This window comes from Mauremys reevesii, linkage group 1 (genome assembly GCF_016161935.1).
Source record: "Mauremys reevesii isolate NIE-2019 linkage group 1, ASM1616193v1, whole genome shotgun sequence".
NCBI classification, from domain to species: Eukaryota; Metazoa; Chordata; order Testudines; family Geoemydidae; genus Mauremys; species Mauremys reevesii.
In genome coordinates, this window is record NC_052623.1 from 41,484,447 (window position 1) to 41,500,715 (window position 16,269).

The following is a 16,269-nucleotide window of genomic DNA, read 5'->3' on the forward strand; positions in this document are numbered from 1 at the left end:
AGATAGAATGCAGCTATTGAACTCTCTATAGGAGTTGCTATTCAAATCTTTAAAGCAGAAAGTGTTACATGATATTTACAGTAAAAGTAAAGCTGACCTAAAATTCAGAGACTAAAAATCATCTATGTTCCTGAAAATCATACAGGAATAAATGCTATTGAGCTAAACTTATGATTATTTAAGTGTTTCAAATGTCTCTCAAGATAATTCGGATTTACATGTATTCTCTATTCTTAATCTAGGGAGTACTACATTCATAGATAACAAGGCCAGAAGGGACCATTGTGATCATCTAGTCTGGCCTCCTGTACAACACAGGCCATAGAAGTTCCCCAAAGTAATTCCTAGAGCAGATCTTTTAGAAAAACATCCAAACTTGATTTAAAAATTGTTAGTGACGGTGAATCCACCACAGCCCTTGGTAAATTGTTCCAATAGTTAATTACTCCCAGTGTTAAATACAATTATGCCTCATTTCCAGTTTGAATTTTCTAGCTTCAATTTCCAGCCATTGGATTGAGTTATACTTTTCTTTGTTAGATTGAAAAGCCTGTTCTTAAACATTTGTTTCCCATGTGCACACTTACAGACTTCATCAAGTCACCCCATAATCTTCTCATTGTTATGTTAAATAGATTGAGCTCCTTGAGTTTTCTCTCTGAACCCTCTCCAACTTATCAACATCCTTCTTGAATAGTGGGCACCAGAACTAGACACAGTATTCCAACAGCAGTCAAACCAGCATCAAATACACAGGTAAAATAATATCTCTCTCCTGCTTGAGATTCCCTTGTTTATGCAACCCAGGATAGCATTAGCTCTTTTGGCCACAGTGTCACATTCAAAGCTCATGTTCAGCTGATTATCTACCACAACCCCCAAATCTTTTTCAGAATCATTGCTTCCCATGATAGAGTCCCCCATCCTGTAAGTGTGGCCTACATTGTTTGTTCCTGGAGGTATACATTTATATTTAGCCATATTCAAACAAATACTGTTTGAGTCCATCAGTTTAACAAGCAATCCAGATCACTCTGACCTGTCCTCTTCATTATTTACTATTCCCTCAATTTTTGTGTCATCTGCAAACTTTATCAATGATGATTTTATCTTTTCTTCCATGTCTAATAAAAATATCAGAGGGCCAAGAACCTGAGGGACCCCACTGGAAACAGACCTGCTTGATGGCAATTCTGTGTTTACAATTACATCTTGAGACCTATCAGTTAGCCAGTTTTTAATCTATATAATGTGAGTTATGTTCATTTTATATTATTCTAGCTTTTTAATCAAAATGTCATGCAGTACCAAGACAAACGCCTTCCAGGAGTCTAAGTATATTACTTCAACACTATTACCTTTAATCAACCAAACTTGTAATCTCATCAGAAAAAGGATATCAAGTTAGTTTGACAGAATCTATTTTCTATAAACCCATGTTGATTTGCATTAATTTCATTACCCTCCTTTCTTCTTCTTCTTCCTCTTATTCACTCTCAGTGGAGCATAAGGCATCAACCATTCTCCTCCATTCATTTAGTTCTTGAGCGAGGCAGCAAATTTCATCCCACTTCATTCCCATGCCTTTCATTTCCTCTTCAATGGTCCTTTGCCACGTCCCTAATGGTCTACCTCTCCTCCTTCTTCCTTGTGGTGTCCATCGTAGGGCAATATGAGGGTGTCTATCAGCACCCATTCTCAACACATGCCCCAACCATCTCCATCTTCGTTGTTTGGCTTCATCCACTATGTTGTTAATGCCCGTTAATCGGCTCACTTCAACATTGGTGATACGCTGCGGCCAGTGTATGTTAAGAATTCGCCTAAGACACCTTCCTTCAAAACCCCGAAACCGACTTTCTATCTTCTTGTTGGTCCTCCATGTTTCCGCCGCATAAAGCAACACAGAGCGGACGTTCGACCTGTAGATCTCTACCTTGGTTTTCATTTGCAAGATGGCCGACCTCCAAATGTTCTGAAGTCTATAGAATGCAGTTGCTGCAAGACCGATTCTGGTAGATATCTCTTTCTGAATATTACCATCAGCCGATATGTAACTACCAAGATATTTAAAATCGTTCACCTCCTCCAATTCTATGTCACATACTACTGTCGTCGTCGAGCTGGCTGTTTTTACTTTCATTGTTTTGCTCTTACCGGCGTGGATATTAAGTCCCATGCACCTTGCTGCTCTGCCTACTCTATCAGTCTTCTCTTGGAGGTCCATCTGAGAGCTTGAAATCAGGGCGATGTCATCCGCAAAGTCACAATCTTCAATATGACCAGAGGGTCCCCATGCGATCCCTCTTGGCCTATCTTCGGTGGCTTTCCGCATCACCCAGTCTATAACCACAAGAAATAGGATGGGCGAAATAACACATCCTTGTCTAACTCCCGTTCTCACATGGAACCACTCGCTCCGCTGTCCTTCATGGCGAACACAACATTTATTATCGGCATACATATCTTTGAGGATGTTAATAACTTTCTGAGGGAATCCATATGTTTTTAGGATATTCCAGAGAGATGGATGGTGGACGCTATCAAATGCCTTCTCAAAATCAAGGTAGTTAATGAACAGTGGCGAGTTCCATTCAAGGGATTGTTCCATTATCATACGTAATACAAATATCTGATCAACGCATCCTCTCCCACTCCTAAATCCTGTTTGTTCTTCCCTCAGGACCTCTTCTACTGCTTGTCTTATTCTCTGTAACAGTACTCTGCAGAAAACCTTCCCGAGCACTGATAACAGGTTTATACCTCTCCAATTATCACACAAAGACAAATCACCCTTCTTTGGTAATTTCACAATGATACCTTTCTTCCATGCTTCAGGTACTTTCTCTTCTTCCCATGCCTTGTTGAATAGCTCCTCTAGAATCCCGGCACTCATATTCAGATCGGCTTTTAGCATTTCTGCGGTTATTCTGTCTTCGCCTGGTGCCCTATTTTCTTTTGTCTGTCTAATGGCCTCTTCTATCTCTCGCTCTGTGATAGGCCCTTGTTCTACCTCCATCTGAAAACTCGTTTCCTTTATTTCAACTACCTCTTCAGGATTTGGTCTATTTAGAGTCTCTCTAAAATGCTCTGCCCATCAATTAATTTGTTCTTTCTCTTCTATCAATATTCTCCCATCCTTTCCTCTAACCGCTGTTGACCTATTGCTGAACCCTCCTGTCAAAGTCCTCGTGATTCTATACACAGTTCTTGTGTCGCCCCGCACGGCTGCTGACTGTGCCTCTCTTGACAGACTGGTAATATAATCCCTTTTATCTTTTCGAACACTTCTCTTCACAGCCTTGTTTTTCTCCCTGTATTCTTCATTCGCAGCTTTCTGTTGTTCACCACTTCCAGTCAGCATACATAATTTTGCTATCTTCCTTTCCTCAATGAGTTTGTATGTATGATCTGAAATCCATACTTTCCGCTCTCTTCTCTTATAGCCAAGCACTGTCTTGCTGGCCTCCACATATACCTTCTCAACGTTGTCACAAATAGTGTTTATATTACCAGTTCGCAAAAAAAGTACCCTCCTTTAGTTCTTTATTAATCGAGTCCCATATCAGTCACTCCATTATCTTGTCTGGGATTGATGCCAGGCTGACATCCCGTTTACCCTTTTTAAAAACGAGTACATTAGCTTTCTTGTAGTCTTCTGGAACTTCCCCAGTGCTCCAAGACTTATTGAAAATCAACATTAATAGTCCAGTGAACTCCTGAGACAGCTTTTTTAAAACTCTTTGATGTAAGTTATCTGGATTTGCTGATTTTAAAATGTCTAACTTTAGGAGTCTCTGTTTAACATCCCCCAGAACTACTAGTGGAATGGAAAGAATGTTATCATCACCATATGATGAGACTATATCATCTGTTTTTTCTCCAAATACAGAACAGAAATATTTATTGAACATTTCTACCTTTTCTGCATTATTACTGATATTTTTCCCATTTCCACCTAGTAATGGACCAATACCATTGTCAGGATTCTTTCTGTTCCCGTTATATTTTAAAAACTCCTTATTGTGCTTAAATAGCCATCAATTTCTCCTTCTCAGTGAATACCATGTCATGTTTATTATCTGCAATGACAATTGTAAATATTTTAATGACTACCACAGTAAATGTCTAACTTTGGGTAACTACATATTCTACCCATTTGCTCATAGTGATGCACCTTAAGTGGTCTGCGCTTTTTTCTCAAGTTACAAGCCTCAGGCATGAAGGTACAGGGCAGAGGTAGGAAGTATATTTTTATTTTGTTTTTTGAAAATTCTCTAGCCATCCTGCTCAAGATAATCTGCCCACTCTCACTCATATTGGTTACTATGCTCCTAGGCTATATTTAATAACTATTGTGGAGGTTTATTTTAATTGCTCCCATCTCTGTACCCATTGTGTTGGGCTGATTTCATTAGAATAATAGAATATCAGGGTTGGAAGGGACCTCAGGAGGTCATCTAGTCCAATCCCCTGCTCAAAGCAGGACCAATCCCCAACTAAATCATCCCAGCCAGGGCTTTGTCAAGCCGGGCCTTAAAAACCTCTAAGGATGGAGATTCCTCCACCTCCCTAGGTAACTCATTCCAGTGCTTCACCACCCTCCTAGTGAAAAAGTTTTTCCTAATATCCAACCTAAACCTTCCCCACAGCAACTTGAGACCATTACTCCTTGTTCTGTCATCTGGTACCACTGAGAACAGTCTAGATCCATCCTCTTTGGAACCCCCTTTCAGGTAGTTGAAAGCAGCTATCAAATCTCCCCTCATTCTTCTCTTCTGCAGACTAAATAATCCCAGTTCCCTCAGCCTCTCCTCATAAATCATGTGCTCCAGCCCCCTAATCATTTTTGTTGCTCTTCGCTGGACTCTTTCCAATTTTTCCACATCCTTCTTGTAGTGTGGGGCCCAAAACTGGACACACTACTCCAGATGAGGTCTCACCAATGTCGAATAGAGGGGAATGATCACATCCCTCAATCTGCTGGCAATGCCTCTACTTATGCAGCCCCAAATGCCTTTAGCCTTCTTGGCAACAAGGGCACACTGTTGACTCATATCCAGCTTCTCATCCACTGTAACCGCTAGGTCTTTTTCTGCAGAACTACTGCTTAGCCATTTGTTCCCTAGTCTGTAGCAGTGCATGTGATTCTTCCATCCTAAGTGCAGGACTCTGCACTTGTCCTTGTTGAACCTCATCAGATTTCTTTTGGCCCAGTGCTCTAATGTGTCTAGGTTCCTCTGTATTCTATCCCTACCCTCTAGCGTATCTACCACTCCTCCCAGTTTAGTGTCATCTGCACACTTGCTGAGGGTGCAGTCCATGCCACCCTCCAGATCATTAATGAAGATATTGAACAAAACCGGCCCCAGGACCGACCCTTGGGGCACTCCACTTGATACCGGCTGCCAACTAGACATGGAGCCATTGATCACTACCCGTTGAGCCTGACGATCTAACCAGCTTTCTATCCACCTTATAGTCCATTCATCCAGTCCATACTTCTTTAACTTCCTAGCAAGAATACTGTGGGAGACCATATCAAAAGCTTTGCTAAAGTCAAGGAATAACATGTCCACTGCTTTCCCCTCATCCACAGACCCAGTTATCTCATCATAGAAGGCAATTAGGTTAATCAGGCATGACTTACCCTTGGTGAATCCATGCTGACATTTCCTGATCACTTTCCTCTCCTCTAAGTGCTTCAGAATTGATTCCTTGAGGACCTGCTCCATGATTTTTCCAGGGACTGAGGTGAGGCTGACTGGCCTGTAGTTCGCTGATCCTCTTCCTTTTTTAAAGATGGGCACTACTTTAGCCTTTTTCCAGTCATCTGGGACTTCCCCCGATTGGCATGAGTTTTCAAAGATAATGGCCAGTGGCTCTACAATCACATCTGCCAACTCCTTTAGCACCCTCGGATGTAGCGTATCCAGCCCCACGGACTTGTGCTCGTCCAGCTTTTCTAAATAGTCCTGAACCACTTCTTTCTCCACAGAGGGCTGGTCACCTCCTCCCCATGCTGTGCTGCCTAGTGCAGTAGTATGGGAGCTGACGTTGTTTGTGAAGACAGAGGCAAAAAAAGCACTGAGTACATGAGCTTTTTCTACATCCTCTGTCACTAGGTTGCCTCCTTCATTCAGTAAGGGGCCCACACTTTACTTGACTTTCTTCTTGTTGCTAACATACCTGAAGAAATCCTTCTTGTTACTCTTAACATCTCTTGCTAGCTGCAACTCCAAGTGTGATTTGGCCTTTCTGATTTCTCTCCTGCATGCCTGAGCAATATTTTTATACTCCTCCCTGGTCATTTGTCCGATCTTCCACTTCTCATAAGCTTCTTTTTTGTGTTTAAGATAGGCAAAGATTTCACTGTTATTTGAATTGTTCATTGAATTGATTGCCATTAGTCTCACCTTCCCACTGTCATGCTCATTTATCTGTTGCCATTAAACCATGGCTGCTTTTAACGGAGCTCTTCTTTGTGTCATCTTTCTGCACTTCCACCTGTTAGTACATTGCCTTCCTCACATGCAGCTCTCTTCTGGACCTCAAAGCCATCTTCCTCACTGGAACCTCCCCTTCCTTTGTTCCATCTACCCTTACCTTCTACCCTCTATATACACACAAGCTCTACCTCTAGCTCACACCTCCACTACACCCTTCATCCCCACTCCTTGCACTCATGTTCTCTTTTAACATCTTCCTGCTCTTAGTAGCCCCTGACTTTTGCCCCAACCTTGCCATGATCCTATGTGCAATATCCTCCCCACTCCCCACCCCTGTCTCCCAGCTCCATGACCAGTAAGGTAAGGCTGAGAGCTTCTTAATAAGGCTTTGATTTGTAAGCCCTTTACACTGATTAACCCTTAACCAGTAGCCCCTACTCAGAGAGAACAGCAATTTGAAAAGCCAGCTGCTACGCGACCAGAGGAGCTAGCAAACAGGAGCAGCTAAGGGAGTTTTGTGAGGGAGTGGGAGAGCTAGATACACCTAATTAATAGTCTCTAAATTTAGGGAAATAAACACCACTCCCCCTGAAAAAACAAAACAGAGAAACAAAACCCAACAAAAAAGCTGCAGGAATAAAAAGATTGCAGGCAGAAGTCCAGCAACAGAGTGGGGACTATCCAGTTTATTACACTGAATGCTGCATGTATGATTACCTGCTTTATGAGCAAGTGGCATATGTGTGCATTTGTGCAAGGAGGTCATGGTCCTCGGAGACTAAGTACAGGCCCTGGAGACCAGAGTGGCTGAACTGGAGGACCTAAGGGAGACAGAGAAGTATATAGATGAGACTTTCCAGGACACAGTAGCGTGATCCCACCCCCAGTCTGATACCCTCTGTGCTGTTGAGGAGGATAAAAATCTTGGGGAAGGAGAACATCAGAGTAGAGTGGAGGGAAATGATCCCATAGTTGGGACCCTCCCTCCAGATGATGTCATGGTATCCTCTTGCACTGAGGATACCTCTCCAGGGGAGGGAACCCTCGTCCCTAGGCAGAGACAGTTAATAGTAAGGGGGGATTTGATCATTATAAATACAGATAGCTGGGTTTGTGATGACTGGGTGAACCGCATAATGAATTGCCTGGCGAGTACGAAGGTTGCAGATTTCCTGAGACATCTAGGCAGGCTTTTGTGTGGTGCTGGGTAGGAGCTGATGGTTGTAGTACATATAGATACCAATGACAGGAAAGGTAGGAGAAAGGTCCTGGAGGCCAAATTTAGGCTGCCAGGTAAGAGATTGAAATCCAGGACCGCCATGGTGGCATTGTCTGAAATGCTTCCAGTTCCATGGGCAGAGCCATTTAGACAGGCAGAATGGCAGGGTCTCAATGCGTGGATGAGACAATGGTGTAGGGAGGAGGGGTTTAGATTTATTAGGAACTGGGGAAGTTTAGTGGAAGCAGGAGCCTATATAGGAAGGAAGGGGTCCATCTAAACTAAAATGGAACCAGATCGCTGGCATATAAAATTTAAAAGGTTGTAGAGGAGTTTTTAAACTAAGGGCTTGGGGAAAACCGACAAGTGAGGAGGATCTATTAATGGGGATTCTCTATATCCTAGAAAGAAGGAGAGGATGGAAGATGATCAAGTACAGGTAAGAACTGATGAGAAACAGTCAAATGAAAAAGAGTCCCATTCAGTTACATCACATAATGTGAAGTGACAAATTTTATAAGTACTTATGTACAAATGCTAGAAATTGAAATACTAAGACAGATGAATTTGAGTGCCTGGTATTAAATGAGGATACTGATATAATGGCATCACAGAAATGTGGTGGAATGGTGATTATGGGACACGATAATACCAGGGTACAAAATATATAGGAACGACAGAGTAGATTATGCTGGTTGGGGGAGTGGCACTATATGTGGAAGAAAGCATAGAGTCAACTGTAGTAAAAATCTTAAATAAATCAAAGGCTATGGCTACACTAGTGAGCATACAGTGGTGTAGCTCTCTAATGTAGCTGCTGTAAGCCGAAAGGAATGAGCTCTCCTATTGGCTTAATTAATTTACCCCCAATGAGCAGCAGAAGCTATGTCGGCGCAAGAAGCTCTCCCACAAAAATAGTGCTGTCCACACCAGCGCTTAGGTTGGTGTAACTTATGTCACTTGAGGGTCACTTATTCACACCCCTGAGCAACATAAGTTATACCAACATAAGTGGTAGTGCAGACATTGCCAAAGTGTACCATAGAATATCTATGGATAGGAATTCCATGCTTGAATAAGAATATAGGAGAAGATATATACTACTGACCATCTGACCAGGATGGTGACTGTGAATACTCTGAGAGATGAGAGAGGTTATAAAAATAGAAAACTCAATAATAATGAGGGATTTCAACTATCCCCATATTGACTGGGTACATGTAACCTCAGAACAGGATGCAGACATAGTTTCTTGACACCATAAGTGACTGTGTCTTGGAGAAGCTAGTCCTGGAACCCACAAGAGGAGAGGCAATTCTTGTTTTAGTCCTAAGTGGAGCACAGGTTCTGGTCCAAGAGGTGAATAGAGCTGAACGGCTTGGTAATAGTGACCATAATATAATTGCATTTAAAATCCTGGAGGGAGGGGACAACAAAGAAGCCCACGGCAGTAGCATTACTGTTTAGTTGGGATCCCTGTTGTGCATGGTTGCAACACTCGCACTTAGGAAATTACACTCTATATTTATGATAGTTTTATTAATACTGCTAGCAAATTCACAAATGCTCCAACCCAGCAAGGTAGGGAGATATAATACAGAATGAGCTAAGCATCCATATACTTACACCATCCCTTGCAAAATACCCTGAAGTGTTAGTTAACATCTTTCTCATCTTTCCCCTCACTAGTCATCATCCTGTCATCACCTGAGGCACGCTGGCCAAGATACAGCTTTTATAATGTGTTATACTGACACCACTACGCTTAATGCATATTCAGTAGGGGTTTCAGCCCTTTTCCCTGATTTGTAGTTCCTAACCCTACTGATGTGGGGATGCCCTTCTCCCATAGGTTATTAATCCTTTTACCTCAAGCTTATTAGCATAGACGTCAATTAGTTACCATGACATTCTTGTGGTCAGACATCTGCTGATGTCCCTAACTTAAAATATCCCAAGCTGGTATAAACTAGTATTTTGTGGTTGCTTGTCAGCAGTTTACTCATTACAGCGTTCTATTTTGTGATACCTTATGATCTAGTGTTACTGTTGGTTAGCTGCCTATACTTAAGGCTTTCTGGGGCTTATGCCTGAAGTAGTCCAACTAAGCTATTGTCTTACAGGCCTTGAGGCTTGTAGACTCATTGCATTATTGCCTTAACTTATACCTATGCCTCTTGTCGTAAATACCTGTACCTGTAAGCTACAAGCCTAAGGAACTCATGAAAGGAACTCACGAAAGGAACTCATGAAAGGAACTCACACACTCTATGTGTGAGAATTTTGTCTTCCTTCTGTAGTTTATTTTCCGCTACCTACTTGCCCATTGTGAGAGGAAGGTTGGTCCAATGGTTAGGTACCTAGCAGGTGATTTGGCAGATCCGTGTTCTACCTAGGCCCTGTGGGATTTTAGACAAGTCATGTTGTCTCTCTGCCCCAGTTCCCCATCTCTAAAATAAGGATAATACCATATAGGATAGAATAGAGCGGATTTTTTCCCCCATCTTGTTGCAGATGGTCAGGCTGGTCACCAGAAACTGAGACCACTTGGCCTTCAGCTGGGTGCACCCTGTGACACTTGCCCAGCACATGGAGCTGCACATCCCATGTGTAGTTTTCCATGTGTGCAAGAAGGTAAAAAAACACCCTTGTACTCTGCCTTTCTCTCTGAGCTTGTGGCTGCACTTATTCACACGTCTCTTCATCCTTGCACACCCCGTTGATGGCCCCATGAAGTCATGAGACTTCCTCATCGATCTCCTTTTGGTGCTAGCCAAGATGGGTATCCAGCAGTCCAGGAAAAGGGAGCTCGATGTGTGGCATACTTCCATTCTCTCATTATTTCACAAGTTCAAACTGAGTTCATTTATGCAGTGACCACTGATTCCCAGAATTCCTTCACAGAGCTTTGGGAACTATCTGGAGTTCTCTGCTCAGTGCCCCCATCCAGTACCCCATCCCTGTTTTTTCATTTGTTGTCCCAAGAAATCACTTTTGTCCTGTTTCTGTGACTCCTCCCTTAGAACACAGGGTGGGCCTGAGCCTCCCCTACCCTAGATTCAAACAGACAGCCTAGGAGAGTCTGGCTGTCATTGTTTCAAGCATGAACTACTGTTGACGTATCTCATCACTTTTGCATTGCAGTACCATTCTTCCATTGCTCAATCCTTACTAAAATGTTGCCTCGCTACAAAAACCTGGTAACATGTCTGAGACAAGGTGAAACACTTTCAGTTCCATAGAATTTATTTTGTTCCTGTGCCTCTTGAACCTCCTTAAGTGCATAAATCGTAATTGTTTTGCCTCTGGAATGATAGTCTACAGGATTAAAGGGAGAAATGGAAGAATTGAAGGCAACCATGTCTCGTGCTAGCAGATGCTTCAAAAATTTATTTATCAGTAGTATTATCGTAGCCTTGGTCATACACCTGGACCCCATACTGCATAGGCACTGCACAAATAAAACTAAAATATGGCCCTTGCCCCTAAGAGTTTACAATTCAAGTTTAAGACAAGAGACAACAGATGGATAGACAGACAGACCAGCAGGGTAGTATAAAGAAACAATGAGATGCTATTGGTCAGCATGATGGGTAGAGGCTTAGTGTACCAGGGGCCTAACCATTGTCAAGTTTTTTGTAGGTGTCATAGCAAAAGAGAAGGGATTGAAGGAGGACAATGAGATAGCTTTGCTGATATTTATGTGAAGCTCCTTCTAAGCATGAGGGGGCAGCAAGGGAGAAAGCACAACAATACTTGTTTGAAAATTTAACAAGAGGGTGATGTAGGCTAACATCCTGACAGAGCCGGCTTTAGGAAGCGCGGGGCCCAATTTGAACAGTTTCGATGGGGCTCCGGCAGGATCACTTAAAAAAAAAAATACGTGGGGCTTGTACTCACCGGGCAGTGCTCCGAGTCTTCGGCGGCACTTCGGTGGCAGGTCCTTCACTTGCTCCAGGTCTTTGGCGGCATTGAAGGACCCGCCGCCGAAGTGCCGCTGAAGACCCGGAGTGCCGCAAGGTGAGTAAAAATTAAAAAGGCGCCTCTAGCCAAAGAAGGGATTCTCACTGGGCACGGAGCCCGATTCGGGGGAATTGGTGGAATAGGCCTAAAGCCGGCCATGCATCCTGAGCTGATCAGAGGTGGGATCCAGGTTTTGGATAGTGAATGAGAGATGATGGGTAGGGTGGAGGTACATATGGAAGGGCCTTGAAAGTAGAGGCAAGCAGCTTATATTGATGCAGTGGAGAAGGGGAAGCCAGTAGAGGGGTGCAAAGAGAGGAATGAAAAAATGACAGGAAAATTATTTTTGCAGCAGCATTCTGAATGGATATGAGTGGGGCAAGATTGCATTTGGCAAGACCAGAGAAAAGGCTGTTGCAGTGAGATATACAATGATGAGAGCCTGGACTAGAGTTTTAGCTATGGGGATGGATCGGAAAAGCCATATCTCTAAGATCCTTTCTGCATAATCTCTCTAAGATTTAGACATAGCATATATGAGGATCTAGAAAAAGGTCTGGGTCAAAGATGACACCTAGGTTACAGGCCTGAGTGACAGGCAGGATGGTGGTGATGTTCACAGTGATCAAGAAAGGAGGTAGCAGGGAGGGCTTATGAGCAAAGATTAAGTTAGAATTCCTAGGATACTTAGCACTGTGTTTCATAATTTCCTACCCATTATGCAAAAACTTTTTCAGTAGATAGAAATAGAAGTTAGAACTCTGTTTGCTAACACAGCACTGGGTGAATTTCAAATGTTATGTTTGCAGTTCAGCTATCTTGGCCCTTTTTTCTCTGTTTCTGAGAAATCTCATTGTAAACTTGCCAATATATGAGTAAAAGTAAAGAAAAATATTTCAGCAAAAGAAATATTTTTGGAGGAAAATATCATCCACTGGAAATTTTGGATCACAGAAAAGTCAGCAGCCTAAGGAACCCATGGAAGGGCTTCATTGTGTGAGGATCTTGTCTGCTTTCTATAGATACTCTTCTGCTCCATGCTTACCCATTGATAATCTGGTGAAGCTGGATCAGTGGTTAGATCACTAGTGTGGTACTTAGGAGAGCTAGGTTCCATTCCTGGCTCTGTCCCAGACTTCCTGTGTGATCTCAAGCAAGTCACTCAATCTCTGCGTCTCAGTTTCCCATCTATAAAATGGGGATAATACCAACTTTACCCCAGGGGTATTGTGAGAATAAACGCTTTCAAGATTGTGAGGTGCTCAGCTGGGGCCAATGTTAGATAGAACAGAGCGGATTTATCACACAAACTAACCCTATTTGTCCTGAAGATGGGGAACCAGTTTATATAGTTTTCTGTATCAACTTATTTAATTTTCATTTTAAGAAAATAAAACAAAGTTAAAGTTAGGCAAGCCCCTTAAAATGAGGTTATACATGGACAGAAAACTATTACAAAGGGGAAGGGTTATAGGTGGAGCTGGTTGAAATCTTTTCACCACTAAAGGTTTTTTTTAAACAAAAACCACTGTTTTTTCCACAGGGGAAAGGTGAAGGGGGAACTGGGGTAGGGTGGCCTGGGGGCAGGCAGCAGCATGCTGGATTGAATGGGTTGGTGAGGCTGACAGGCTCCCTACCTGGGTGCGGGAGGGAGTTCGGGCAGGGTGAGGAGGGCTTTGGGCGGCACTTACCTGAGGGGGCCCCCGGAAGCTGTGATACCCCCCTCACTCAGTGCCTAGGTGGAGGCGTAGCCACCTCTGCCTGCAGGTACTGCTCCTGCAGCTCCCATTGGCTGCAATTCCCAGCCAATGGGAGCTGCGAAGCCAGAACTCTGGGCAGAATCAGTGTGCGGAACTGCTTGGCCACACCTCCGCCTAGCAGCTGAGCGAGGGGGATGTCACCACTTCCAGAGAGCCCTCCAAGAAAGTGCTACCCACAGCCCACTTCACCCCATCCCGTGCCCCAACCCCCTGCCCCCTCTCACACCCAAACTCTGCTGCTGCTGGGGGGGGCGAGGGCAGTGGCCCAAGACTGCCCCAGCAGCAGTCAGTGTGACTGGCACAGCGGCTGCCTGAGCTGCCCCAGAGCCAGGTGCCCCAGCTGCTGCAGAAGTCACGGAGAGTCATGCAATCCATGACTTCCGTGACCTCCATGACAAACCAGGCCATGACCATACCTCCAAAAAGGAATCAGGGCCCAAATCTATATAGTGATGGGTGCCTCTTTACTTACAGTAAAATCCTGGTCCCATTGAAGTTAAGGAGAGTTTTGCCCTTACGAATTTGAGTGGGAAGTGCAGGACTCAATACTTTGCCAGATCAGCCTTTTAGGCCCTGAACCAGCAAAACACTTAGGTATGTGCTTAACTTTAAGCATGTAAAATAATGCCATTGACTTCAATGCTTAAACTGAAGTACATGCTGAAGGGATGTAGCTGCCAGGTTATCCCCTCCAAAGGAGGCTGGGAACTAGAGGTGTGGAGTAAGGAGCAGGGCTTCTACCCCTAAAACAATCTACCTCTGTTGATGGACATGACGTCAGACATTTGTCTTCATGTGCTCAGGGTTAAACCGACTGTCAAATTTGGGGTTGATTTTGCCTTGGGTGATTTCCACCGTCCTCTGGAGCATTCAGTGAGGATCAGCCAATAAGACCAGTTAACAGCCACTGCAGGGGGTGTGTATGGATAGGCCTTATTTAGTCTTTTCATCCAATAGATTTCAAATTCATAACAACAATGACAGTAATTCATGCAGTTTTGTCATTTAATTAACTCTAAATAGAAACTTAGTGTGAAAACCCATGCCCCACCAAGCCTTAGACATTGAACTCAGACTCTTGACCCTGAAGCGTTCTGGCTCATCACGTTTCCAGGAGAAAAGACAGGCAAGTGAGTGTTATAAAGAGTGCTTGTGGGTGGCAAATCACTCTCTTCTGTAATGAGAGTTTCAAGTTAATCCTTCCAAACGAGAGCCCTTCACACCACCTCTCTGTAATAAATCTGTCACCACTTCACCGTCATTCTGCCTTGTCATTTTCTCCTCCGGTGCCCGTTTATTCTCTGGAGCATTACAGGAGATTGCCTCACCTTCGCTGAAGAAATCTTTCTGGAAAGATCTAATCCTGTGAGGTGCTGAGTGACAACTGCAAGAGGTTCTGAGTGCCCTCAGCTCCCAGTAAGGCCAATGCGGGAGTCGAATACCTCTTCTTGGATACTCACCAGACTGCTGTGAGGGAACAAACTGCTGGATACTTTGTGCTTTATGCCTCTAGATTGTAAACGGAGTCCGGCCGGGTATCAAGACCGCCCGGGGGGGCGGGAGGGGCGCGAGTGGGGCAATTTGCCCCGGGCCCCACAGGGGCCCCCACGAGAGTTTTTCGGCGCCCCTGGAGCAGGGTCCTTCATTTGCTCCAGGGACCCCAGAAAACTCTCGTGGGGCCTGGGCCCCCAGAGCTTCTTCCGCTCTTCGGCAGCAGGGGGGTCCATTCACTCCGGAACCCACCGCTGAAGTGCCCCAAAGACCTGCGGCAGGGGGTCCTTCCGCCCCGGGACCCACCGCCAAAGTGCCGGGTCTTTGGCGGCAATTCGGTGGCAAGACCCCAGGCCCCCTGAATCCTCTGGGCGGCCCTGCTGGGTATTGCCCATCTTGAGGCTTCTAGACACTCTCAGGGTGCAGAACCTCTGTCTAGCACCCCCCCTCCGAGAGCTGAGTCTTCACAGTCCAACTGCCTAGACCCTGGGACTAGACTGACCCCTCAGACTTCCTCCATAGCTTAACACCCTTTCCCAGAACTCCAGCCAGGTGGGTGTCCTGCATCTTCAGGGATATGTTAGGGTGATCATATTTTCTAAAAGGAAAACGGGACACCACACAGTGTTCGCCTGAAGCACACCCCACCCCACCCCACCCCGTGTGCAGAGCTGGCCCAAGTCACTCGCCCGGGAGCTCCCTACCAGGCACAAGGCTGGCCTTAGGTCTCTTAGGTCTCACAGGCCCGAGCCGCCTGGCGTCACTGCTTACCTAAGCCCCACCGCCTGGGGCTGGCATTGCCGTTCGTCCTCCCCCCCAACATTCCTCTGCACGTCACTAGTGGGGCACACTCCACTTTTTTTGTCAAAGCTGGATATTTGTCCTGTTTGCTCTTGTTTTTGGGAAAAAAATTGGTATGCCCAGGACAGTACTGGCCAAAATGGGACTTATGATCACCCTGTATGTTGTGGGTGGAACACAACACACAGACTTTGCACAGGATTCTAAGACATCATTGCTCAGTACTTAATTGCACAAGCTGTACACAGAGCTAGACAAATAATAAACCCTACACGCATTTCCCTGCCTCAGTTTCCTCACCATTCCATAGTATTCTTTGGGCTGGGGTCAGAGTCCTGTGGGGCCATCCAGGGTTCTTCTATGTCAGCGCATGGCTTGTTTTCTGAGTCATGGAGACCCCCGCACCAGGTCAGCTTGCTCTCTCTGATGTTGGTTGGTTCCACAGCTAAACCAGCCCTCCCACTAAGGCAGCATGCCTAGCTCTTCCCCTCCAGTGCCAGCCCAAAGCTTGCTGTGATCATCTGTGTTTATATATCCCACCACCATCATCTGATTTATTTATTCTGCTTCTGGGGATTCTCCACTA

General features: G+C 44.7%; 1 long non-coding RNA gene across 1 annotated transcript in view; it reads left to right on the forward strand.

The window, feature by feature from the left end:
- Positions 1–4,220: 4,220 nt before the first annotated feature.
- LOC120368931 overlaps positions 4,221–16,269 on the forward strand; it is an 82,458-nt gene continuing 70,409 nt past the window's right edge. The window contains exons 1-2 of the long non-coding RNA XR_005582852.1: positions 4,221–4,239; positions 8,074–8,107. This is a non-coding gene — a long non-coding RNA (uncharacterized LOC120368931). The remainder of the gene's footprint in view (positions 4,240–8,073; positions 8,108–16,269) is intronic.